General features: G+C 36.8%; 1 protein-coding gene across 2 annotated transcripts in view; it reads left to right on the top strand.

The window, feature by feature from the left end:
- rhbdf2 (rhomboid 5 homolog 2) overlaps positions 1-22,980 on the top strand; it is a 52,222-nt gene that overhangs the window by 2,746 nt on the left and 26,496 nt on the right. The window contains exon 1 of one of the 2 annotated variants that reach the window (XM_023334084.1): positions 22,188-22,289. The exons of the other annotated variant lie outside the window; for it this stretch is intronic. The gene's annotated coding sequence lies outside the window, so the exon portion shown is untranslated. Of the gene's footprint in view, positions 1-22,187; positions 22,290-22,980 lie in introns of those variants that run through there. 2 annotated transcript variants of the gene reach the window in all.

Genomic DNA, 22,980 nt, shown 5'->3' with positions numbered 1-22,980 from the left:
ACCAGAATCTACCATCAGGTGAGAGAATATTCAAAGCTTTCCAATAAAAACCCTCAATTGGTTTGGTTCTTGCACCTCTTGTGATGTCATGAACTCATATTTGGGTCAGTGTGCTGTTTGAAATTCTTTTCATTGTAAAGTTCAGAAGTGCAAATCAATACTTCCTTGTAGATTTGTTAAAGGGAATGTCAGATGGTCCTCTTTGTGTTTTGGGAGTGCATTTTAAAATCATTAACTAAATATACTTAACAATTTCTAGTGAAGTTTAATTTGTGCGCAGTTTTACTTGTTTGCTATATAATTATAAGAAGTAGCTAAAACACCACATGGGTCTATTTTTAATCTCCGTGTTCACAGGGGAAATGTGTACTTTCGTTTTCCTCCCACAGTGGCATTTGTTTGTTTTATTAACATTTGTGGCTGAAAGTGGGTGGCATTGTCAAAATGATGGCTGCTGTGGCATTACTGTGGTAGTTGTGTTATATTTTAATGTAGTAAGTAATAATACCTATCACCTTTCAGACATAAAAATCAAAACTGCTTCAAAAGAGCAATTAAAATATAAATATATTAGTGCTGAGAAAACAGAAGAAAGTGACAGATTCTTAGGTAAATGTTGTTTATATGAGGTCAGTTTCTTTCTTACCCATTTGTCTAAAGACACAGAGCAGAAAAAAGCGTTATGGAAACTGCATTGTAAGTGTGAAGGTGACAAGTGATGCTACAGCCTCTCAGATCTTTGCAGATTCATGCATATGTTTTGTAAGAATGCAGCGCAACATCAGGGGAGATATCAAAAAGTAGAAGTAGCAGAACTTGAGGGAGTTCTTGTTTATGTTTTGCTGCTGTGTGTCCGATTCCCAGGTTCTGGTGTGGTAACTGCCATTGAGTTTAGTGAAAAACGGCATTTTTGGTGTGAAACTGAGGCTCTCTGGTAGTTCGGGGCGTAGTCTTATGGCAGTATCAATCAGGAAAGACCTTCTCTGGTCTGTATTTTACCACAACCACTGATGGACTTGTGTACAGCCATCAAAAAAACTAAGTGAGATGACTTCCTTTAAGACTAAATGTTGATTAACAAAATGAAAACCGCTCAGGCTGAGAAAATCACACCGCAACAGCCTGTTGCAAATCTTTAAATTACTTGGCAAAGAAAAAACCTTTGGTTTCAGATTATCTGTGATAAGAGCTGCAGCAGACATCTTAAAGTTTTAACTAGTTTCACTTAACCACAAAGCAGATCTGTATCAGTTTAGACAGTGAAAGTTTTTATTAATTAGAGCACAGTTTCACAAAAAACAACTTCTGCATCAGGATTGGATCCAAACATGTTGTAACGTTGTACCTTTTGCTACATGCTAATTGCAACTGAGTTCATTTCTTATGATATTTAGAATAGAATGAAAATAAGTGGGAATTTTTTTATGTTGTCTCGTCTCTATTTGTGCAAGTGAATTTATAGCATACATTTGAAGCTAAAGCTTTATTTCAGTGCATGTTAGCAAAATTATTAGTTTATATATTAGTTTTCATGCCATTTTTTAGTATTCTAGCCCAGCCTTTGCCATCCTTTGTAATTTCACAGGATTCTCATCTCCCTTCTCTGCTCGGTCTGGGATTCCTCTCATTGACTTGGATTCATTTGGTATAATTTCAACCAGGCCAATCATTGAACAGAAGAAGTTGTGAACAATAATGTTGATTTTCTGCGCCGTTTTAGATTTATAGTCTGTAGTTTTAGCGATGGCGGCGGAGGAAGAAAACAAAGCCGTTCAGTCCGTGTCGGCCAAATATTTAACATTAAACTCCATCTTTTTTGACTCGGCACGTCTCTCTTCGCAGTGGAGGAAGGTTGTTTACAGCGCAGGCTGCTTCCAGTAAGCTTTATAGTGTAGAACTATCGCATTATATACATTACGGACAAACATTAGTGATTTGGTAAAATTAAAAACTTCAATCAAAAAATAATTTCTCAATGGCAGAGAATACAGAAACTATACGAAGCGAAGTGTTGAACAATGGGCTGGTTTTTATCAGTAATATTGCCTTTTATATTGAATGACTTGAGGTCATTCTTCCACAATTTCCTCTCAATAATTTGTTGAAACTTTGGCCCATTTTTCTGTCAAACTAGTGCAGCTGAATGAAGTTAGTAGACTAAGTTGTTCAATAGTCTCTGCTACTATTTTTTATGGGCTTGAGGTCAAGACTTTGTGGTGGCCTCTTCAATCATATGATTTATGGTAATTTGCAAATAATGTGGTGATATGCTTAGTATTGGTGTCCATTTGGGAAACTCATCAACACTTAGGCCTTGACCTTTTACCTCATTTTTTTTAGATCTTGCTTCAATATTCCTGCATTATTTTCCTTTTTTCATGTTCTCCGGTATTTTGTGAAGTGCACCAGCTCTCCACTGCTGTAAAACATATCCACAACATGATACTGCCACCACCGTGCTTCACAGTTGGGTTGGTGTTTCTTAGGCTTCAAAGCATCCAAATATGACTAAGGTATTTGTTAAATTCAGTTTAATCAGCTGACATTTGCATTTTCAAACAGTAATTTGAATTTTGCTTTGGAATTGTGGCTTCTTCCACACCGATTGGCATTCAGCCATAAAATTACATTTATTGTGTTTAGCGTTTTCAGATCTGTTGAGTTTGACCAACAGATCTTCAAGTTTGGGAACGTTAGCATCATAATATGTTATGTTTGTTTTATTCATAATAAAGTTGTACAACAAGCCAAACATTTTGTCTGGTTTGGTTGAAGTGAAGGATGGAGACTTTGTCTCTCAAGTGTTATAATCTTCTGGCTGAGCTGAAAGTTATCACCTCCTACTGGTGCAGAACAATGCCTTTGCTTTTGTTTGTGCTTTTTAGTTAAAGTAGTACAAACATTCGCTTCAGAGCTGTGAAGAACTGCAGTACATATTTGTTTTTACTGGAGTTATTTTTTTATTACGTCAGACACCATATACTCTTAAAGCATTTCTGTTTTTTTTTTCTGAGAGAAACTTTAAGTTCACTATTGATTTATGCTTTGCAAAAATTACCATAACTGGCTTATTATTGTTTGTAGATTTTTCTAGCTGTCATTTTGATCAAAGTGTTGATCAGGCTGAATCTTTATACAAATAGGGAATAAGAGCATTTGTTTTAGTTAGCTACTTCTACCTCAGAGGGTACATTGGCTGTTTTCTGCTTTACGTCCATGCATCAAGGAGCAACATTTTGTCACATTTAATAATATTCTGCAAGTGTTGGAAGTAGTTATATAAAAAATAAAACTTCATTGTGTGCACATGCAAATTTTGTCTGTTTAAATTAGGCGCACAGAGTGAGCAGGTTTTTTTCTTTTCAACAGACAGCATGATGCTTTAAATTGCAGGAAATGCACAGTGGTGATTATGCAACACTGCATTTTATACCAGGGTTATTAACAGTTTGTCAAAATCTCTTTCAACATTTCACATTCAAAATTTATTTTGTGAAAACAGAGCAGAAAACTGTGAAATAAGGCAAAATCCTTAAATTTTTTTCTACAGTGCAATCAGTTATATACCCCAGTAATTCAGGTCAGAAAGTACAACTCGTATACATTAGCTAAATAAGATTGATGTGATGACTTCAAGTGATTATTGATTATTTTGATGATGATGCTACACAGCTAGTGGAAATCCAGCTGCTGTAGACAAATAAAAATAAGTATACAGAAACTTCAGTGTGGTGAACCCCACTCAGCTCCATCAGACTAGCGGCAGCAGCAGTTAAACACCTGGTGGACCTGCACATCTGGTGAGCTCATCATTGGATCTACTTCCCAGTCCAATGTTGTAAACGGCATAATGAGAAGCATTGTTGTGAGTGTTGGAAAGCTTCTTAAAGAGACAGAGACCCATTTTCAAGGTGTCAAATTGTGAAGTCAGGCCTGTCACAATAGGCAATAAATCAGTTAGTCACAGGAGAAATCAAACTCAATCATTTCAATTTGCATGATTTATCGTTTCTCACTTTCTACAAAAAATGGATGACAAAAGTCTTCAATTTGGTGCTTTGGTCTCAAAATGCCATAATTTTGAAGGACAATTTTGTTTACAGAGACTTAAGTATCTATTTTATCTGTTGTTTCTGTTCTTTTGTTAATTCATTTTGGATATTTAAAATGTCTTCCTGTTCTGGTTTTAAATGTTCATTAGAATTGAACCAGGGGGACTAGACATTGAAATTAGCCACCTAGCTGTAATCTCATATAATTACATGTAATTGTTCATTATTACATGTTGTCCCATTTTTAAACTTTAACTTGATTGCGCTGTAAACTGGCACATTGTGCCTGGAAAATACATAATACCCGCCCTTTAACAGCCTTCAGCCTTTTTGTGTTTGGTGTGTCAACTTCCCCTTTTACAACAACTCTTTAGGGTTTTGTTTATGCCAGTTTCCTGCCAATGTATCACAGTGATACTATGGTAATTAAAGTAGGCATTAGTACCTTTGTCAATATAAACAGGTGCCAAGTCCTGCCTGGAAACATAATCAACATCTCCATAAATCCTGTCAGCACAGGGAAGCGTAAAGGAATTTTATGGTAAACTGTAACAATGGTTCCCTTCCTCAAAAGTCAGAAGTTTACGTACGCTCCTGCTTCAACACAACTTCACTAACGGCTGGTAACGAGCCTTTCGTTTGAGTCAGGCGTGTTGAACTGGTAGGTTATTTAAATCATGCACTCGTGTCTGTCTGTTCACAGATTTACAGTAAACACCAAAACCACAAATCACCACGTCCTTCCAACATGTGGACTTAAAGTTTTATCACAATATTTTGTGCCACTATTGTGATAACGATGAAAGTGACAAGAGTAAGAAATTACTACTTTTTTAGGTAACTATATGGCTGTGAGTGTCTTGAAAAACATGTGACTTATATTATTTAACACCAGCTGTATCAGTGTTTAATATGTTAAACTTTATTGGTATTTATTTATGCTTTCATTCGACAGACTGGAGAAAAAGACAAAAGGAAAAATCCCAACGGTACGGACAATTTTGGGGAATTTAAAACGGCTAAATTGTTTATTTTCCAGGCACATTGTGTCATTTTATAGCACAATCAAGTATCTATGTTCTGTATTTATTTATTTAAAACAGATTTTAGGATAGAGAAGGACATGTGTGTACATAACAAAGAACAAAATAATTTGTTTATTACTACATTTTTGTTTGAAAAGGAGTTAGAATATGTGAACGCTTATTTAATCTCACCCCTCATCTCAATTTAATGAAATGTATTACCTACTGACTCAGTAATTATCAAAAAATTGTAATTAAATTAAATAAATGTTAACTTAAGTTGTTATAAAAATGATATGTATATCAAATATGACTTGACAGAAAATGGACTTTGTAACTTAACGCTTTAAAATTGGGTCTCTGTCTCTTTAAAAACTCCTGCTCTCTAAAACTCCTCCCTCTGGAAGTCGCCACAACATGGCTCCTCTATTAACCCTTTAACAATATTTTTACCAGGGTTTCACTGAGATGCAACTCCTGTAATGAGTGCAGCAGTCCCACCAGGTGTTTGCTAATTGCTGCTGGCTAGTCTGAAGGAGCTGAGTGAGGGAGTCGCAGGGGAGGGTGACTCGAAGGCGGGGCTTGGTCCAACCAGGCGTTTTGCACTGCTGAATTGTTGCCACAGGAGATTAAAAGATTTTTCAAATATGCATGAAAGAATCTAGCCAACACTCCAGGAATGTTTTTGAAGAGGAGATAACATTGTAACATGATGGAAAGCTCAAAGAAAGTTGATTTTACACAATATTATCCCTTTAAACATCATTAACTGGAATTTATCATGATGGTAAATCTGAAGTTTTATCATAAGACGTTTATCATGATAAATGATTTACGATAAATTATGCCCACTCCTCCTTATTCAGGCTGATTTGCTGTAAAAGGGCGTGGCTTAAACGTATATATGCGTCTTTTGCATTCCTTGTTCTTGTGCATGATTTTATACTACTATCATGTTCAAAATAAATAAATAAATAAAATAAAACGAGAAGAAGATTTTCCCCTGAGGATATGTTCCACATGGGGTTGAACTTTATGTTCCTCATTCATGCTGTCCAAATGCATTCAGTGCAGTTTAAAAACAAGGAAAGTCGTTGTGCAACATCGTCACCCTGCTGACAGAATCAGATTGTTGAGCAATGCGTCGCTCTGATCATGCAGCTGTTTTCCTCTGTGTTGCAGCCGCTGTATTCGCTTTGCATCAAATTACTACATCACACTCATTCTGCAATCCAATATTTCCTGTGGAGTTCACAGAGGTCACTGGTTTACCCTCCCAGAGGGTAACATTGGTGTTCGACCTCAACGTGTCATCCCACGTTGGGACTTTTACGTTGATCACAACGTGTAGAGAACAACATCCATGCCTTGAATTGACTAACTATTGCTTTAAAAGCAATAATTTTGTATCACACTTTATCCTTCCACTTAACTTTCCACCAATGTGCTTTCACGCAGCTCCTTATGAACATTTATTTATTTGGTCTTCCGTAATATTCAGACTTTCTCAGAAACTCAACAACCAGTTTCTTTAGCAGTGACCTTTTGTGACTCATCTAAATCGCTCTGTGTTTAAAAATAAAAGTTTTCCTTTTGGAGTTATATTTCAAAGAAAGTAATTAACTTTTGAGAGATGTTGTGATGCGTTGAGCTGTGCCTGTGTTGTTAGCTGTGCGTTGTTCCCAGCAATGTTTCGGGTTTGTACAGAAACTGGATGTTTTTTGTGGTTAAACCTGTTTTTAAAGAGGTGGTCAGGTGGTTGTTATTTAAAGCCCTGGACATGTTTTAACCTGAAACACTCTTTGTCTGACAACCGCATTCAGAAAGAAATGGTACACTTATTGTGTCTGTGTCCGTCTTAGAAAAAATGTAGTTATTTGTATTGGTTGTATCTTTAGAAAAGGAAATATTCATTGTCTATAACATGCAAATGTTTTATCAATTTACCCAAAGTGAAATGAACAAACACTTTGCTCTTTAAGCCAATGGATCTGAAATCAGGGCAATAGAGCAGCACTCGGCAATCTGCAGCATCACAACACACACTTCATTTTACTAACGGTAAATAAAATGGCAGGTTGTGCTTAGTAATTTTCCCGTCCACTTGCATTATGTTCATTCCAGTCTGTTTCACTTTTACTTCATCTACAGAACATTTATTTTCTATTAAAGGCACAGGATCGTGTAAAATCGACTTCTTGAGATTTTCATCTTATTTTATTCCTTCATGAAAAACATACCTGGAGTGTTGCTTTGATTCTTTCATGCATGTTTGAAAAATCCTTTAGTCTCCATGGCAATAAATAAAACCCATTGAACTGTTAAAATATTAATAAGTAGCTGTTTGTTTTTGCATTCCATTAGTGTTTCTTAAAATTAAATCTTTCCACGCTGATCAGTCTCTCCAGGATTTTGTGAATGATTTTTGTAATTTCTGCTTCCAAAATCACAGATTTTATGGTGCTGATTTAGAAATTATTTTATTTTATTTTTTTACAATATTTGTGCTACTGTATGATATTAAAAGTGACTTTTTATTACTTGCTGCGTCAATCACAGACTATAACTTGACATTAAGTAAAGCTGAGGCAGCACTCACTTAAACCCAATGTGTTTGAATCATTTTGAGAGAAAAATGCAGTAGAATCAGAACAAATATAGATTTTGTGTGAATTTTGCTCATTAGTGAAAAACTGGAGGAAATTGATGGAGTCTAGAGGACCACATAAAAAGCTGCTGCGGGCCAGATTTGGCCCACGGGCCTTGAGTTTGACACATGTGGTACAGACAGTTAGAGAAAGTTTTCAATCAGTCAATCACATTTTATTTGTATAGCACATTTGAGCAACAGGGATTTTCAAAGTGCTTTACATCATAAAGAGGCAAAAATACAAAATCAATAATTGAAACATTACATTTTGCCGTCGTTACACATCAGATTGTTGATTGAAGTTTCATTGATTATGTTTCAAAAGCAACTCTAAACACAAACTGGGTTTTTAGTCTAGATTTAAAGTAGTTTGTTTCTGGAAGCTGAATGCTGCTTCGCCATGTTTGATTTTGGGTTTGGGGAACCAGAACCAGAAGAGCTGAGATGTTCTGGAAGGTTGAAACAGCAGCAGCAGGTCTTTAATGCGCTGTGCCGCTCAGGGATTTATAAACTACAAGCAGCATCTTAAAGTCTCTGAGCTGCAGGGAGTTGGTGCAGAGTTGTTCTTTCCTCGTCGGTTCCTGGAGGACAGAACGTCTCCACTCGTGTTCTGTCTGGCGCTGCTGTCAGTATCTGACTGTGAGTGAGAAACACAATGCAAGCTGGGCTAGCTAACAAGACTTTCTGCCATGAATGTCTCAGATTAGCAGTTTGGGTGACACATTGCGACATACATGCATGATGTGTATGTCGGAGTGAGCGCACCCTGCAGTTATGTAGGTGGGATGTGAAGGACTGAGAGGAACTCTTGGCTTGGGATCAAGGCCGTTATAGCAGCATGCAGCGACGCATGTTTGGGCATGCAGATTCATGGAAAAAGGTGCAGCTTTTCTCATTTACTGGATTGTTGGTTCTTTTTGGACCTGAATTCTGACTTTGTGCAACACATGGATCCGCTTTGTTTGAACTAAGAGACGGTTTTGTTTTAAATCTGCAACATTGGCTCTTTAAAGGCATCGCCTAAAAATACTGGAGTGTGAGGAGGCGGTTTCCTCTGCTGCTCCGTCTCCGAGCACACAAACAGGCTGGCACCAAATTCAGTCGGGTCAGCTGAGTCAGAACTTATTCCTATCACCTACAATCTTATGTCGGTCATCAAGGGTTTGAATACTGTAGTGTCACAGACTGAAATAAAGAGAAAGATGGAAAATATTCAGTCAATAACAGTGAAAAAAGATGAACTTGAAATTTAGTTTCTCTTAACTTAGAAGTTGTTAAACTGTAACGAGTTAAAGTACTCAAGAAAAGTTGGTATTATAGATTAATCTGTTGCAATGAATCAATTAATCTCATGATAAATTAAATTAACTCGATGGCTTCCATTCTGGTTATTGATATTTTTTAGGAGGAATTTGTTTATAGAGACATCATAAACTATTATATTAATAGTTCCAGTTGTGTATGGTTTTTATTTCTGTCTTATTTATTATTTTTGGTTATTGCAGTTTTTTTTTATATTTAAAATGTCTTCAAGTTTCAGTGTTAAATGTTTTCACCAAATTAAAGTTTATTGGTCTGTATTGATAGTGAGGGAACTAAATGGTAGAGCAACAGCAACACTAGGGTCACATCCACCCAGTCGCACTCACAAACACACATTTATACATCGATACGCAATTTGGGGCTAAGTGCCTTGCCCAGAGGCACATCGGCATGTGGCAGGAGGAAGCTGGAATCGAACCTACAACCTTCCGATCGCAAGACGACTACTCTACCAAAGAGCCACAGCAATAATCAATATCACTATCAATATATTACTTGACATTTGTCATAAAACAACATTATTGTTTACCACAATAATTGAATTCAAATTAAATTAAAAAATATTTAATTGACCCCAAAAGAAAATTAAAAGTTGTTGAAACAAAATTATTCAGTTATTGTAGATGGCTGTGGGCAGGAAAGGTCTCCCGTATCAGACTGTGTTACAACAAAGTCGAAGAAGCCTCTGACTATTACTGTTGATTACTGGGACAATTTATCATGACATCCCTAAATAAAGATGACAAAACTTCATCCTTGAAACACTGGTGCTGCTTAGAAACTTAAGCACAGTATGAATTAATCTGCACTCCCAGTTTTGTTTGAGTTGAGCATTACGCAGAAATCGAGTTGCTCTTTGTTAAAACTTGCCGTCAGTTTTTGCTTTGAAGGTTGTTTTCTTTGTGATTCATTCATCAAGAGGTAACTCATGACTTTCCACAGTAGTTTTGTAGGTGACAGAAAGCTGTTGCGTTTCCTCTACTGTGGGATGTCATAACTTGTCACAGGCTGGTTTAATAATGGAGTTTTAACGGCGGAATACCACAGCTTCTTGGTGTAAAACTAAAATACAAAGCATGAAGATATGCATAAATATATAAAATAAACTCTTCTACATTTTACAACTTGCAGCTGCTTATGTCACATATTATTCAATGTTGTCATTTTGTCCTTAGTGAAGCAGCACTTGGATAATAAGGTGATATTTGCTGTTTGATTGGTTGATCAAACAGCTGATCGGCTCAGGATGAATGCAACAAACATAAATCTCCTAGATTACCAGCTTTAACAGCGTTACATTAACATGATTGAGGGGTGATTCTAATTTAGTTTCCACACCACAACTTTCTTTCAAAATGTTTTTAAAGTTTTACATCTGTATAAAAGTAAGTTTACAAATGCTTATTGTGCTTACAAGGTAGTCTGAAATGTTTAGTATTACAGCTCAGGGTAAAATATATTGGCAAGAAACTGGTAGATTTTGTCTCCTTCTCATCCCTAATTAATGCATAATAAACAGTTATTAATGATTTATAAAATGTTTAGAGGTAAATAACATCTCTACAAACTATTTATTAGCCATCTATTAGGGCAGTGGTTCCCGCGCCCCCAGTGCCATTGCATTCGGGGCGCGGGAACCAGTACGGATGAATTTAAAAACAAAAAAACAGTTAAAAAACAGTTACACAAAAGTGTTTCACTGTAAAGATGGTTTGCAGTGTGTTTTGTTGCAACCAGAAGTGTGAAATAAACTTCAGTGAAGTTTGAAATAAAATATGTGCATCGCTTTATGTCTGGCTGAACGATGTGTGTGCCCAGGTGATTTTTTTTTTCTTTTTTTGGGGCGGGGGGACTTTATTGTAATCCATAGGGAAAATCTTTGGGAACCAGTGTATTAGGGGGAGTCTTATTGTAAAGTGGTATAATTGTTATCTTGTATGCAGTTTTTCAATACAGTAAAACTTTTTAATGATATGTTATTTATCAATTGGCGCTGAATTCTCTTCTACTGTTATGATTGATGAAGGCGGAGAGCCAAAATGCAGATGGCGACACAGATTTATTTAAATTTAAAGGAGACTGACATGGACAAGAGTATTCACCAAACTAACAGACGTAAAAACACACAAGAATCCCAAGCACTATCAGGACATCTACTGAGTGTTTTTGTTTACATTTTTCTTCTCTATGTTAGGCAGAATTTGTTTTGTTGTTATAAAAGTTGAAATTTTAGTGTAGCTGTATTCCAGAGTCAGCCACAGAGATAATTAAAATAAACATTGTCTTTCAAAATTTCTTTGAATTTGTTGTTAATATCTGCATTGCGCCATGATTGATCCTTCAGTTTCAGACTTGATTTGTTTGTGAAATAGTACCGGCTTGCAGTGCTGTTGCACTCTGCTGCTCTTCCTCACCGCGCCTTCTGCTCTCTGCTCACTCTCCCTCAGCTGCTGCTTTTATAGATCTGTTTTCACTTTCTACATCCAGCTTGCTGTTCAAACCATCATGTGAAACTTAATCATAGGAAGTTTCTCGTGTGTTGACACGGTTGTCCTAGAAAGGTTGGACGTTTCAGTCAAACGGTCGTTTTTCTTCTCTGGCTTTTGGAGCGATCTGGCTGCCGGCCTGCAGACCGTCCAGCTCTCTCTCACTCCATCCCTGCTGGCCGACCGTTAACAGATTGGGATCCCACTGAAAGATTGTTGGACAAGGGGGGGGTTTATTGGGATTATTTGAATTTTTGAAGAAAAAAAGATGAACAAATAGACAAACAAATATTTGTATTCTGTCAGAGAGTCATTTTGTATCGGTGACTGCTGCTGTGGTGGAAAGTAGACACAGGAAAAGCAACTTGAAACTTTGACTATTTTCAGTCACATTTACCGTTTTACTCATGGACACAGTAAAATCTTTCAGCTTATTAGACAGACATACTTGAACAGATAAAACCCCACTAACACAAATTATAATAATCCATAACTTTTTCTGTAAACTTTCTATTTTGCATTAAATTAAATATATATCTTGCTATATTTATCTAACATAATCCATTGTGTCCAGCTTACTATTTGTGCGGAACAAGTTCTAATTTACAATTATGTGTTTCTAGGCCTATAATAATAACAAATTTTGCTGGACGATAAATTGTCCCAGAAGATATTGCGATAAACGATGATATTGTTGTTATTAGACACATTATCAAAAATCAGTTAGCTTTAAATTCTAATGAACATTTAACAGTGGAGCTGGAAGACATTTTAAATATCCAAAATAAATAAACAAAACAGAAACGAGAAAAAAAATTAATTATAAACTCTCTAAACAAAATTGTCCTTCAAAAAAATGTCTAATTGAGACCAAAGCGCTGAAATGAAAACTTTTGTCTCACAGTCTTCAGTAGAAAGAAAGAGAAAAAGAAAAATGATAAATCATGCAAATGAAAATTATTGCACTGAATGCAATTAATTGATTTATTTTGACAGGCACATATATGTATTTCATGATTGATAAATCAATTATTTATTGTAAGAAGTTAAAAGGATACTTTGGGTTTTTCAAACTAACTTTCTGTCAGGTTTGAATCACCTAGAAAATCAAAATACAAGACACAGGAAAGACAAAGGAGAGTTAGATTCATTCTCTTTACTCGCGAGGAGAACGGACAGAGATGTGTTTCAGTTACAATCTCTACCTTCTCTGAAAACACATTCTGCCGCACCCTCTCTTTTTATTTCTCACATTCCCTAGGTTGCATGTACGCTGCAGCTCTAAAGAAGAAGAAGCAAATTAATCACACAGCTGCAGCGTGAGTCAGGGTCACATATCATCTAAACAAGCTATACAATCTTCACTTCGGCCTTGCATCTAAGGACAGGAAGTTCCAGCCAAGCGTTTATCTGTTGCACCCGGCCGGAACCGCCACCTGCTGCAATGACCTCATCTCCACTTCTCCTTTCAGTGGCCTCCTTGAAATAAACTCAGAAACAGAATTAAAGCAATTCAAACACAACAACATCATTAATGTTTATGGTAAAGGAAACAATAAAAGTAATGTGAAGTATAAAATAGCAAATGTTTGATAATAATATGTACAATTTCTTCAACACTTTCTATGAAGTTATTTTAAATATGTCACTTACCTGTAGCAGACAGATATCATTTGATTTTGCATAAAATTAATAAAGTCTCGTAGTGCTGCTAAGAGTTTATGGATCGATCCCGTTTTATCAAACTGAAAAGGTTAAATCTGTGGGCAACAGCACCATGCTTCGTTAGTCACATGAATCATTTTCTCTGTCACCAGTTTTAAGTTGATTGGTGTTTTCTGAATAGAAGAACCGCTCTTTCCTGATTAAACTCTCAGGTTTTGTGACAGGCTGTCATTTCTCCAAATCCATAAAAGTCTCAGTAATGATCTGTGTTCGCCCACAGCAACAACCAAAGTGCAACTTGGATATATAAATAAACAGAAATAAAATGACTCAAACTTTGGACTATATCCTATAAAGGCAAGTAGGTCAATAACATAATTTTTAGTCATATTTTGAGCCACATAATTATAACACTCACTATTATCAAATATTGAAAGTGATTTGCTTGTCTGATGGCTATGTTAGCTTGTAATTTATCCACATCCTTTTATTTTTCTTTAACAGTAAAAGAAAAAAAACGACTATAAAACTCTCTCCTGCTACCACTGGAGCCATCGTCTGTCGATTCTTCCCACTATTCTGACCCCCGAAAATCTGATCTAAGCCTTTAAAAAGCCTTTCTGTGGTGAATTGTCATTAATTATTCATATTATGAGTGCGGGCGGTGTTGCTGCATGTATGCATGTGTGTGTCAGGACAGTTTACAGGAAAGTTGGATTTAAAAGTTATTCTTAAGCCATAGATATTTTAGCTGGCCTCTCATATTAGCATTTGGAGTATTGTTAGATATAAACAGCTTCTCTCTATGCGTATTTCCCATGTAAGTCAAATCTAATCTTAATCTAAAGTTTTCCAAAAGATTGCCAACATTCCCACATTCACCATATCATTACAATTACAATAGTAGAAGCTCAAAAGAACACAAACTGGCCGTTTATATGAGTATATGACGAGTATATGCTATGATTTTTGGCCCATTTTGAGCCAATTTTTCAGTCATGCAACAACCTTTGGGATTGAACTACGTTTGTGTGAACATAGATGATCAAATTAATCAAACATTTGCCATTTTACAATAATTTTTACTCCAAAGTCCATCAATAAAATGCTTTAGTGCAAGTTGTGCTTTCTATATTCCGTTTTTGTAACTTTATATCTGTTTTTCTGTTTATTTACTTTATTTCCTTAAAATCCCAGAAGAACACATTCTGAACATACTGACAATCTTAGCTTATGCAGCACCTGTATGTAACTAATATGGATATCAGCTCATTTGTTAGATGTAAAAAATATATTTAAACCTAGAGAAAATAAATTAGATCTTTTTTAACTGGCTTTGTCGGTGCTGCGTTAAAACATTCTTTCCAATGTCTTCTATATTCAAAAGTTTATTCCTCAATAGCAAAATCAAACCTAAAAAATCAAAATGAGTATCAGCAGTTTAAGATGCGCTTGGTTGAATAGAGACGGAGACAGCACAGAGCACCTGTCACTTTTGCATTTATTTCTTCTTCTCTAAGTTTAACCAGACTGGAAAACACTTAAATTGACAAAAACAAATGATTATTCTTTTTGATAATTGTAGAACGGATAAAAAAAGCTGAAGTTGTTTTCAATATATCCAGTGGGGAGAGCCAGAAGAGGCGATGCAGCTTTCTATTGTAGCCACACAGGCACACCCACTAGAAAGAAACAAGCGCACCCCAAAGGAGATTGGCTCCGCCCTGAGGAACACGGTCATTCTATTGGCCGGAACGGTTGCTAGGCAACGATGCCCTTTCAGTTGAGAGAGAGTGGAAATAATTTTCAAAATAGCGAGAAGAGGATTTGCATGCAGAGAAAGAACAAAATCTGAACATGAAAACAAAAAATTTAAGACCAGACAATTTTTAAAACCTTCCTCTTGAATTAGAAAATAATTTAAGCTCTGTTTTTATCAATTAATATCCCCAATAACTGTGGTAATACAGAACACCATGACTCTTGATTTTCTTGATAATATCAAATGCAAGTCTTTCTAAACTTGTGAGGTTGCCTCACACATTCCAGCGTGAGCTTTTCAGCTAAATATTATTGCTAAAACTTGCACAGTCTTACACAGAGCTGAATGTTTGTGGAAGGTGTAGAGTAAAACTAAACAGGAATGTGATGGCAGTCAGTATGTGAAAGCAAACAGAACAGGACTGAGAAGAATGCACAGGAGTTGCTAAATAAGTCAAGATGCATTGTTAATATTGATAGAGTGCATCAGAGAGTCAATATGAGAGATTGTGAATGCATCAATCAGTTTCTGGTAAATGTGGCCCTTTTTTTTTTTTTTTAGACGTTTGAACACCTATGCTTGGTTCCTAAATGATGATGACCACTGCTGCAAGGTGTGAAAAACACTTGACACGTCTGAGGGTTGCAGCACATCATCGACGGGGAGTGAAGTTTGTTTCAGGTCCCTCTTGAAAATGAGATCTAGATCTCAACGGGGTTTACCTGATTAAATAAAGGACAATACTGTATAGCATCCTCAGTTAGGCCTGTCACGATAACAAATTTTGCTGAACGATTAATTGTCTCAAAAATTATTGCGATAAACAATAATATTGTTTGAAGAGCTTTTTACACAGATTTAATGGAAATGATGTAATAATGCATGCGATTTCTTGCCAAAGTTAGATACACTTTATTTTCAAAAGAACACTAAACACTGGAACTGATAAACAAAATAAACAAAACAACCAAAAACGATAATAAAATATATTCTCAGTCTCCATTAACAAAAATGTACTAGAATAATAACTAAACAACATAAAACCAAAGTGGAAATAAATACTGCATTCAACCAAAAGAGTGCAGATTATGAAGTCTGTATATTATGTTGCCCTTCAATAATAATTAGATTTAAATAGAGAAGATGGGCACATCAACTACCTGATGCAATAATTCACACTACACGGTTTTTTGCCCCTATTTTTCCCCTTACGACAATCTTAGAAGGTTGGTCTTTCTAAGATTGTTGTTTACGATTTCATAACCGATCATCCTGTAGTGTGTGGTGTGTTACGGTAGATCATCGTTGCCGCTCCGACACAAATCAGGACTGGGAGCTTAAGGCAACCTGTTGAATGTGACAGGTAGCCAATCAGAAAGCGCGGATTCTCCTGCGCACTTTCTGAGGGTAAATTACGGAGGGGAATCCCAAACAGCTGACACGGCGCAACCGAAGTCCAGCTGACATTGGAGATGATATTGGAAACAATATTAATGTTTATTCAACATGCAAAGAATATAGAAATGACAAGAGGAGGAGTTGGAGCGAAATTGCTACCGCAGTTGATAAACCCGGTAACTTTTCAGCTGTTCTTCGTTAACGTGACATAAATAGGTTCTAATGATTTTCATTCAGTCAGGACTTTACGCTGACACTAGCCACATGCATTGCAGGTAGATTGTAGTAAAGCATTGATTAATGCCTGGTTTTAAAATTAGTTCACTGGACTTGTAGCCATTATTTTGTGCCCATTGTTGGAAACCACATGGCAGGATCGAACCCGATTGAATCGTTATACCTAGGATTTCTGTCGGCTAGTGTGTGGTCTGTCAGGTTTTAAAAATGGGCCGACAGCTCTAAGATGGTGTCGTGTGCGCTGGGCTTTACACTGAGGAAATGAGGAAGGGAGGGTCAGCGGAGAGCACCGGAGCAGAGCCCTTTTTTCATTCGGTGTCATTAACAGAAAGAGAAAAAGACCGGAAGAGACGATAATGCCGATAATTGAAATGAGGTTGATAGTTTTAATTTATCGTACGATTAATTGATTTATTGTTTATAATATACAAACATACATCCTCAGTTTTGATTATTTGATGATTAGAGCAGCGTGGAAAGCATTGATGCATTCATCTGATATATTTGATGAACATGAAATATTGTCAGACTGAAATCTGCAGTTGGTTTCTTCTGCCTTCGACTGCCTTCGACTGAAGTCAACATGCATGTATGTTTTATACTGCTGGTCCTTGCATCTTTAGCAGGACATGTCCCATATCATAATGGGAAATTTTTTTCTGTGCTGACATTAGTATAATGATGGTGTGTTTATCGCAGCCAATTCTATTTTAAATTAGCGCAACAGAAAATGTCTTCATCTTAACATTGCCAAAGCAACGTGTTGGAAGACTTGAGAACATGTTTTGTTCCCAGGGCAATTAGGCTTTTTTATACTCTATTATAACGTGGTATTTTGTGTTTTTTCAGTCTCATTAGTTTTGTTAATACTGTTTTTTGTTATTCATTGCATTTTTGTGGAATCATTTGAGGTTGGTACCACTGGATATGTGAATTTCACTTTTTACAATCTATATATCTGACAAACTATCTAGCTATTTTTCTAGCTAAATAGCTAGCTAGCTATCTGTCTAGCTACCTAGACAAACAGCTAGCCAGCTAGCCTCTATCTAGCTATATAGACTGAGCTAAGTAGCCATCTATCTAGATACCGAGACAGATAGCTAGCTGCCCATCTGCCTTGCTAGACAGATGGACAAATAGCTGGTTAGCTAGTTAGTTAACTCACTCTTATAGTGGATTACAGCCTGTACATTGACTACAGGCTATACATTAGTTCACATGAGAAGTTCAGTATTCAGGACTCTCTTGAGAAACTGATGAAGCAGTTAATCTCAAGGTTGCTTCCTCATTTAGAGTCACAAACCACATCAGACTATCATACTGCTGTCATCTGAGTATGTTGCTCAAAAATAAGAAAACTTGTTTAAGAAATAACAAATCTATGACAGCTATTTCTGTTCATTCATATCTTTAGGCAAGTGCTTTTACGCAGCATTGTTTTAAACACACCACTATATATTAGGACAGAGTCAGTCTACTGAAGCTTATGAGGTAAACCAGAGCAGTATTGTATTTTTAATGACCACATTCAGGTTAGTCATGACATTCTGAATAATCAGCAGCAAAGAAGACATGCCGATTAGGTCGGCTGTTGACATGAACTGACTTTTTTCAGCTTGATTGACCCTGACTGAGGTCTGGCCTGGTGGAAACTCAAAGCCTTTTTTCAGTCGGTGAAGGGACCATTCGTAGACGCCAGTAGGCCTCATTGACAACCACACCCTTTGGTTTGATACTGTGTGGTAGAAAGCCACAGAGTTCACTAGTTTCAGTATCAATGCAGTCAGTGGTGACGTGGAAAGAACTGCTGGGCCAGAGAAACTTTATTAGCCTCGTAAATGCTTAACAATAATTTTAAAAAGCGGCGTGGTGTGAACATTGTGAATAAAACTGGAAAGGTCACATCACCATTTTGACAACCTAATCAATAAGTATCAACATCGACTGATATTAAACGCTTATTTCGTGGTATGTTTTTCAGCCCTATCTTCCAGTCCTAATGTGTACGTAGCAAGATTTATCATCAAGGCACGGATGTCACAGTAAGCACACTGTCCTGAGCCGTATGCAACAAAATTTCGTTCTGTATACACCCTGTGCATGCAAAATTACAATAAAGTCAGTCTAAGTCTAAGTCTAAGATTTTTACACATGGATGCTTTCAGATTGAATCTCAATATAGGAACATGCTGAAATGGGAACATGCTGAAATGGGAGTTGGCTGTAAAGAGCGTTTTATCATGCAGACGTTATCAACAAACAAAGTCTATTCCTCCTATTCTTTTCCTCTTTTCTCCTCTTTGTTGGAAATACAATATGCTGTGGAATGGATGTAAAGATTTAGTGATAAATTGATCACAAAGCTTAGGCTTGATGAATCAAGGTAAATGGTGAACAAATGAGTCTGACTGTTGATGATGAATATTCATAACAGTCTGCCTGCTGATTGTTTAATGCATCATCTTTTGTCCTCAGCTTTTGTTCACAGGAACAGCTATAGCCACTGTAGTAAGCGTACAAATGTCAGTACTACTTGTTTTCACCTATGTAATTTGTGAGCTCAGATCGACCACATCTAGTTTCTCTGCCAAGTAAAGGCCTGAAGTGGAAAGGAGGACAAAAGCCTGAACTTGGCAGTCGCAACACTGCGCTTCAGAAAGGATTGCTGATATCCCTCCATGTAGAAAGCAGCAAGAGCGTTGCTCCTTACTGCTTTGAAGGCGGATAGTATTCATTCTCATCTATTCCCTTGGTTCAGATGTGTGAAAAATCCTAAAAATACACAGTGAGTGGAAGAGAGTTGTTGTCTGAACAAAAAGCTCTCGCCAATATCTCCATTTTTGTTTAGTTTTGGTGTCTTTAGTAATGTAGAAAATTGGAACATGGTTGTGCTTCTAGGTTTTATAGTACTAATTTAGACGCCGCTTACCTCTGACTGAATCACCAGTCGTCCTTTAGGTTTTATAGAGGATTATACTGGCTTGAGGATGGGAATAAATACATTTCCATGGTCAGGTCTTCCCGTCCCAGCGGGGAGAAACTGGAACCTGGTTGCACGCAGCCATGGGTCTGTGTGACGTCACCGCTAGAGAAGGATGAATCAGCATCCACTGTTTAAAACTGAAAAACGGATGTGTTCAGAGGACATATTTCGGTTTAATTTGTTTATCAAATTAAAAATGCTAAAAGTTTGAATAGTTCAAAGAAGTGTTTTAGTTTTAGCGTTGATAGTCTGGTGTAATCAAATCAGCCTCACAAATGCTAAAAAAAACAATCAGTCCTTGAGGATGAATTCTTCATTTGGAGATTGTAGTTTCATTGTAGGGCTGAACAATATATTTGAAAAACATATCACGATATAAGCAGTTCATATCTTATTGTTATTGATAATTAGTGATTTGGTTTTTGTTTTTAAATATCTGAAGTTCTGCCAATATGGTTGCGTGACCTTTCCTCTCTTATCCAGAGTTTTCATTACGCCGTCGTTTAACTTTAAGCAGTTATGAGGAACAGTGGTGAAACTTGACACTGCTGTTGTGGCAGTTACTCAACAGTTCGTTGCTAGGTAACCAAAGAATGAGTGAGTTGCTAGGTAACCAAAGAATGAGTGAGTCAGTTGATTCCACCAACTTCGCTTACTAGCCGTAAGAGGTTGAGCAGCTAAAGGCTTTCCTCTGCCTACGTCTCCCAGAATGCTGTGCGGTTCTGGATTGGAGTTCAATGAAATTGTTAAATATTTTATCAGATCTATTATCTATTGATATTGATCATGTGTCTAGCACGATATATATAGTTATTATTATCATATATTGACCATGTGTCCAGCCCTATTTCATCAAACACCATGTAACAGTGAATAACATTAACAGTTCAGATAAACAGAGTTCGTTTTCAGTTCTAATTGAATCAATAATTCACTCTATAATCAGTCCAATTGCTAATGACTGAAAAAAAACCCAAACATCACAACATGAAGATGACACTTGAAAGCCATGGGAAATATTCAGGATTTAAGACGATTAAAGACTTCTGACCTCTGGACTTTACAGAAAAGGCTTGTGACCTAATTTTACATCTGAACAGGTCCCTGGAAATGCAAAGAAAAATTATCAACCACCTTGATGACATTCTTTTAGGAGAATGTCTGCTGTTACCTTCAGGCCTGACGTTATACTGTCTCCAAGTTCAGAATGAGTCGCTACTTTATTCACTCTATTAGGTTGTTTGTTGCTTTTTTTTGTCTGTTTTTGTTCAGCTAATTCATAATTTTGGTCAGTAGATGCCTGTTGTATTGGTAGACTATAGTTAAATTTTGCATTATTTAGGCCATGTTTGTAGTTTTTATTCCATAGTTAGCCAATTTATGCTAAATGTTAGCAGGTTTTAATGTCACTCTGCACCATTTGGATGTTGACAACTAAAAGATTAATATCTCATTACTTTCATACAAATCTCAGAAAAGAAGTATGTGGTGATTTTATAATTCGTTCACTCATAAATTCATCATTTCAACAGTTTCTGCACAGAAACTGAGATTGAGTTCCCCTTTGGGTCTGCCCTTGTAGCCTCTTTGGTCTGCCGGTTGCAAAACTCTTCCTGGAAGAGAAACAAAGTCACAGTTCCTGAAACTGCAATAACAGAACTGAAAAATATAGATGTAGAGAACAAATAGCTTGAAACTAGTTACTTTTATAAGCCTGTGTAGATATTAAATGCAGAGTTTGTAAAAAAAAAAAAAAAGGAAAAAAAAACATACGGGAAAAACTTCTAAAATTACATGTTTTTTCTTGCATGTATAATCAGAAGAGAAGAGCCGGTGGAAGGGATCAATTAAATATTTTTGAATTTAAATGAGCCACATGTAGCTCTGGATGATAAAAGTATAAAAGTATCTGGATTGGTTTTGCTGGTTAAACTGTACAAATGCAGTTGTGAAAAAGCAATTTCTGTAAAAATGTTCAAAGATCAATTTTACCTCTATTTTAAAACCAAACATTTCAGTCAATGAATTTTATTGTATTGATTTCTAAGATAAAGCACCTATGTGTAATGATCCTTTTTATACTCTTAAATATGCAGAAATAATCTTCAGCTTCACTTCAGATCTTTGGTTCTCTGTTATTTTTTGCCGTATTGCCCTGGGAGAATACAGTCTGCATTACAGAAGCATAAACTTTCCTCTGTGGATGCTAGCAGCAACCTATCTAGTGTCTGTATTGATAAATTGCGCGCAGCAGCAGTCTCTCTCTGCCACTCCAGCTCTCTGTCCATTAGCCAAATTCCTTCTATTTCATTATCTAAGTGGGTGGGTTGCTGCCTCCCCCCCAAACCGCAGGCTGGATTTCCCGTAACCTCCTCTCTGCCTGAAGAGGACTCAATCAGCTCTGCATAAACCTTAAATTATTTAATAAGCATAACTGGAAAAAATAAATGAAAAAATGGCCCGACTGTAAAGCGACTGGTGAACTGTAGTGTTTGGGTCGTGGGTCATAGTAAATGTCAGGGCGTGCAGCCATTCCTCCGCTCTGCAATGGCAGCCATGTGATCTGAGCCTGGCTCAGATTTCGGCGCTGCTGTCGTTCCTGTCGGATGCAGGCCTGCAGGCCGTCGCATTGATTTCTGAAACCGCAACTCTGAAGGCCGTCGACTCGGGACCACAATGGGCTTCTTAGCAAGGCTTGTGATTTGGTGGGTTCACGTCGGCTTTGCTTTTGCTTAAAATATTTTATTTGTTACATTGACGATGCAGTCTGAGCTGCAGGAATAGACTGGCTGGTGTTTCACATGCTGGGTGTGCTGAAATATGTAAGTTTGTTTTGATTCTGCTCGTGAGCCGTCGAAGCAATTCGTCTTAAATCACTTAAGCAGCTGAAGTTGAGTAACGGATTTTATTTTTTTTAGGTACTTCCTTCAGTAGGATTTTGTTACTCAATTCCGTACATTTGGATATTTGATGTCAAAACCACTTCTGATAAATCATCAACAGTGGCTTCGGCAAGAAATATGCCTCAGGAAACTGGTTATTTAAATTCATTTAACCTACAGTTCACCGATTGCAGTTTTCAGGCCGATCGCCGATCTTTAAAAAACCCAGCCTGCCGACTCAGCATTCATTTCTCACAGCAAAGCGAAAGTGGACAACAGCTGATTTGTAGACGTTTGCAGAAGTAGAGAACGTCGGTTTCACATGTGTCAGTTGATTACCGATCAACCAAAATCAGGGAAATAAAGGCCGATCAATCAATAAATGTTTTGTGTTTAATAAGAAGTCTGATAAATATTTAAGACAAATGCTGTGATGCTCAAGTGGAGCTAATCTTGTATATTCATTTTCTGTTGGTTTCAAAACTTGCTTTCAAACAAACTGTGTCACTTTCTT

This window comes from Xiphophorus maculatus, chromosome 5 (assembly GCF_002775205.1).
Source record: "Xiphophorus maculatus strain JP 163 A chromosome 5, X_maculatus-5.0-male, whole genome shotgun sequence".
Taxonomy (NCBI): Eukaryota; Metazoa; Chordata; class Actinopteri; order Cyprinodontiformes; family Poeciliidae; genus Xiphophorus; species Xiphophorus maculatus.
The sequence above is the reverse complement of the archived record's forward strand: the minus strand, read 5'-3'. Positions and strand labels throughout refer to the sequence as shown.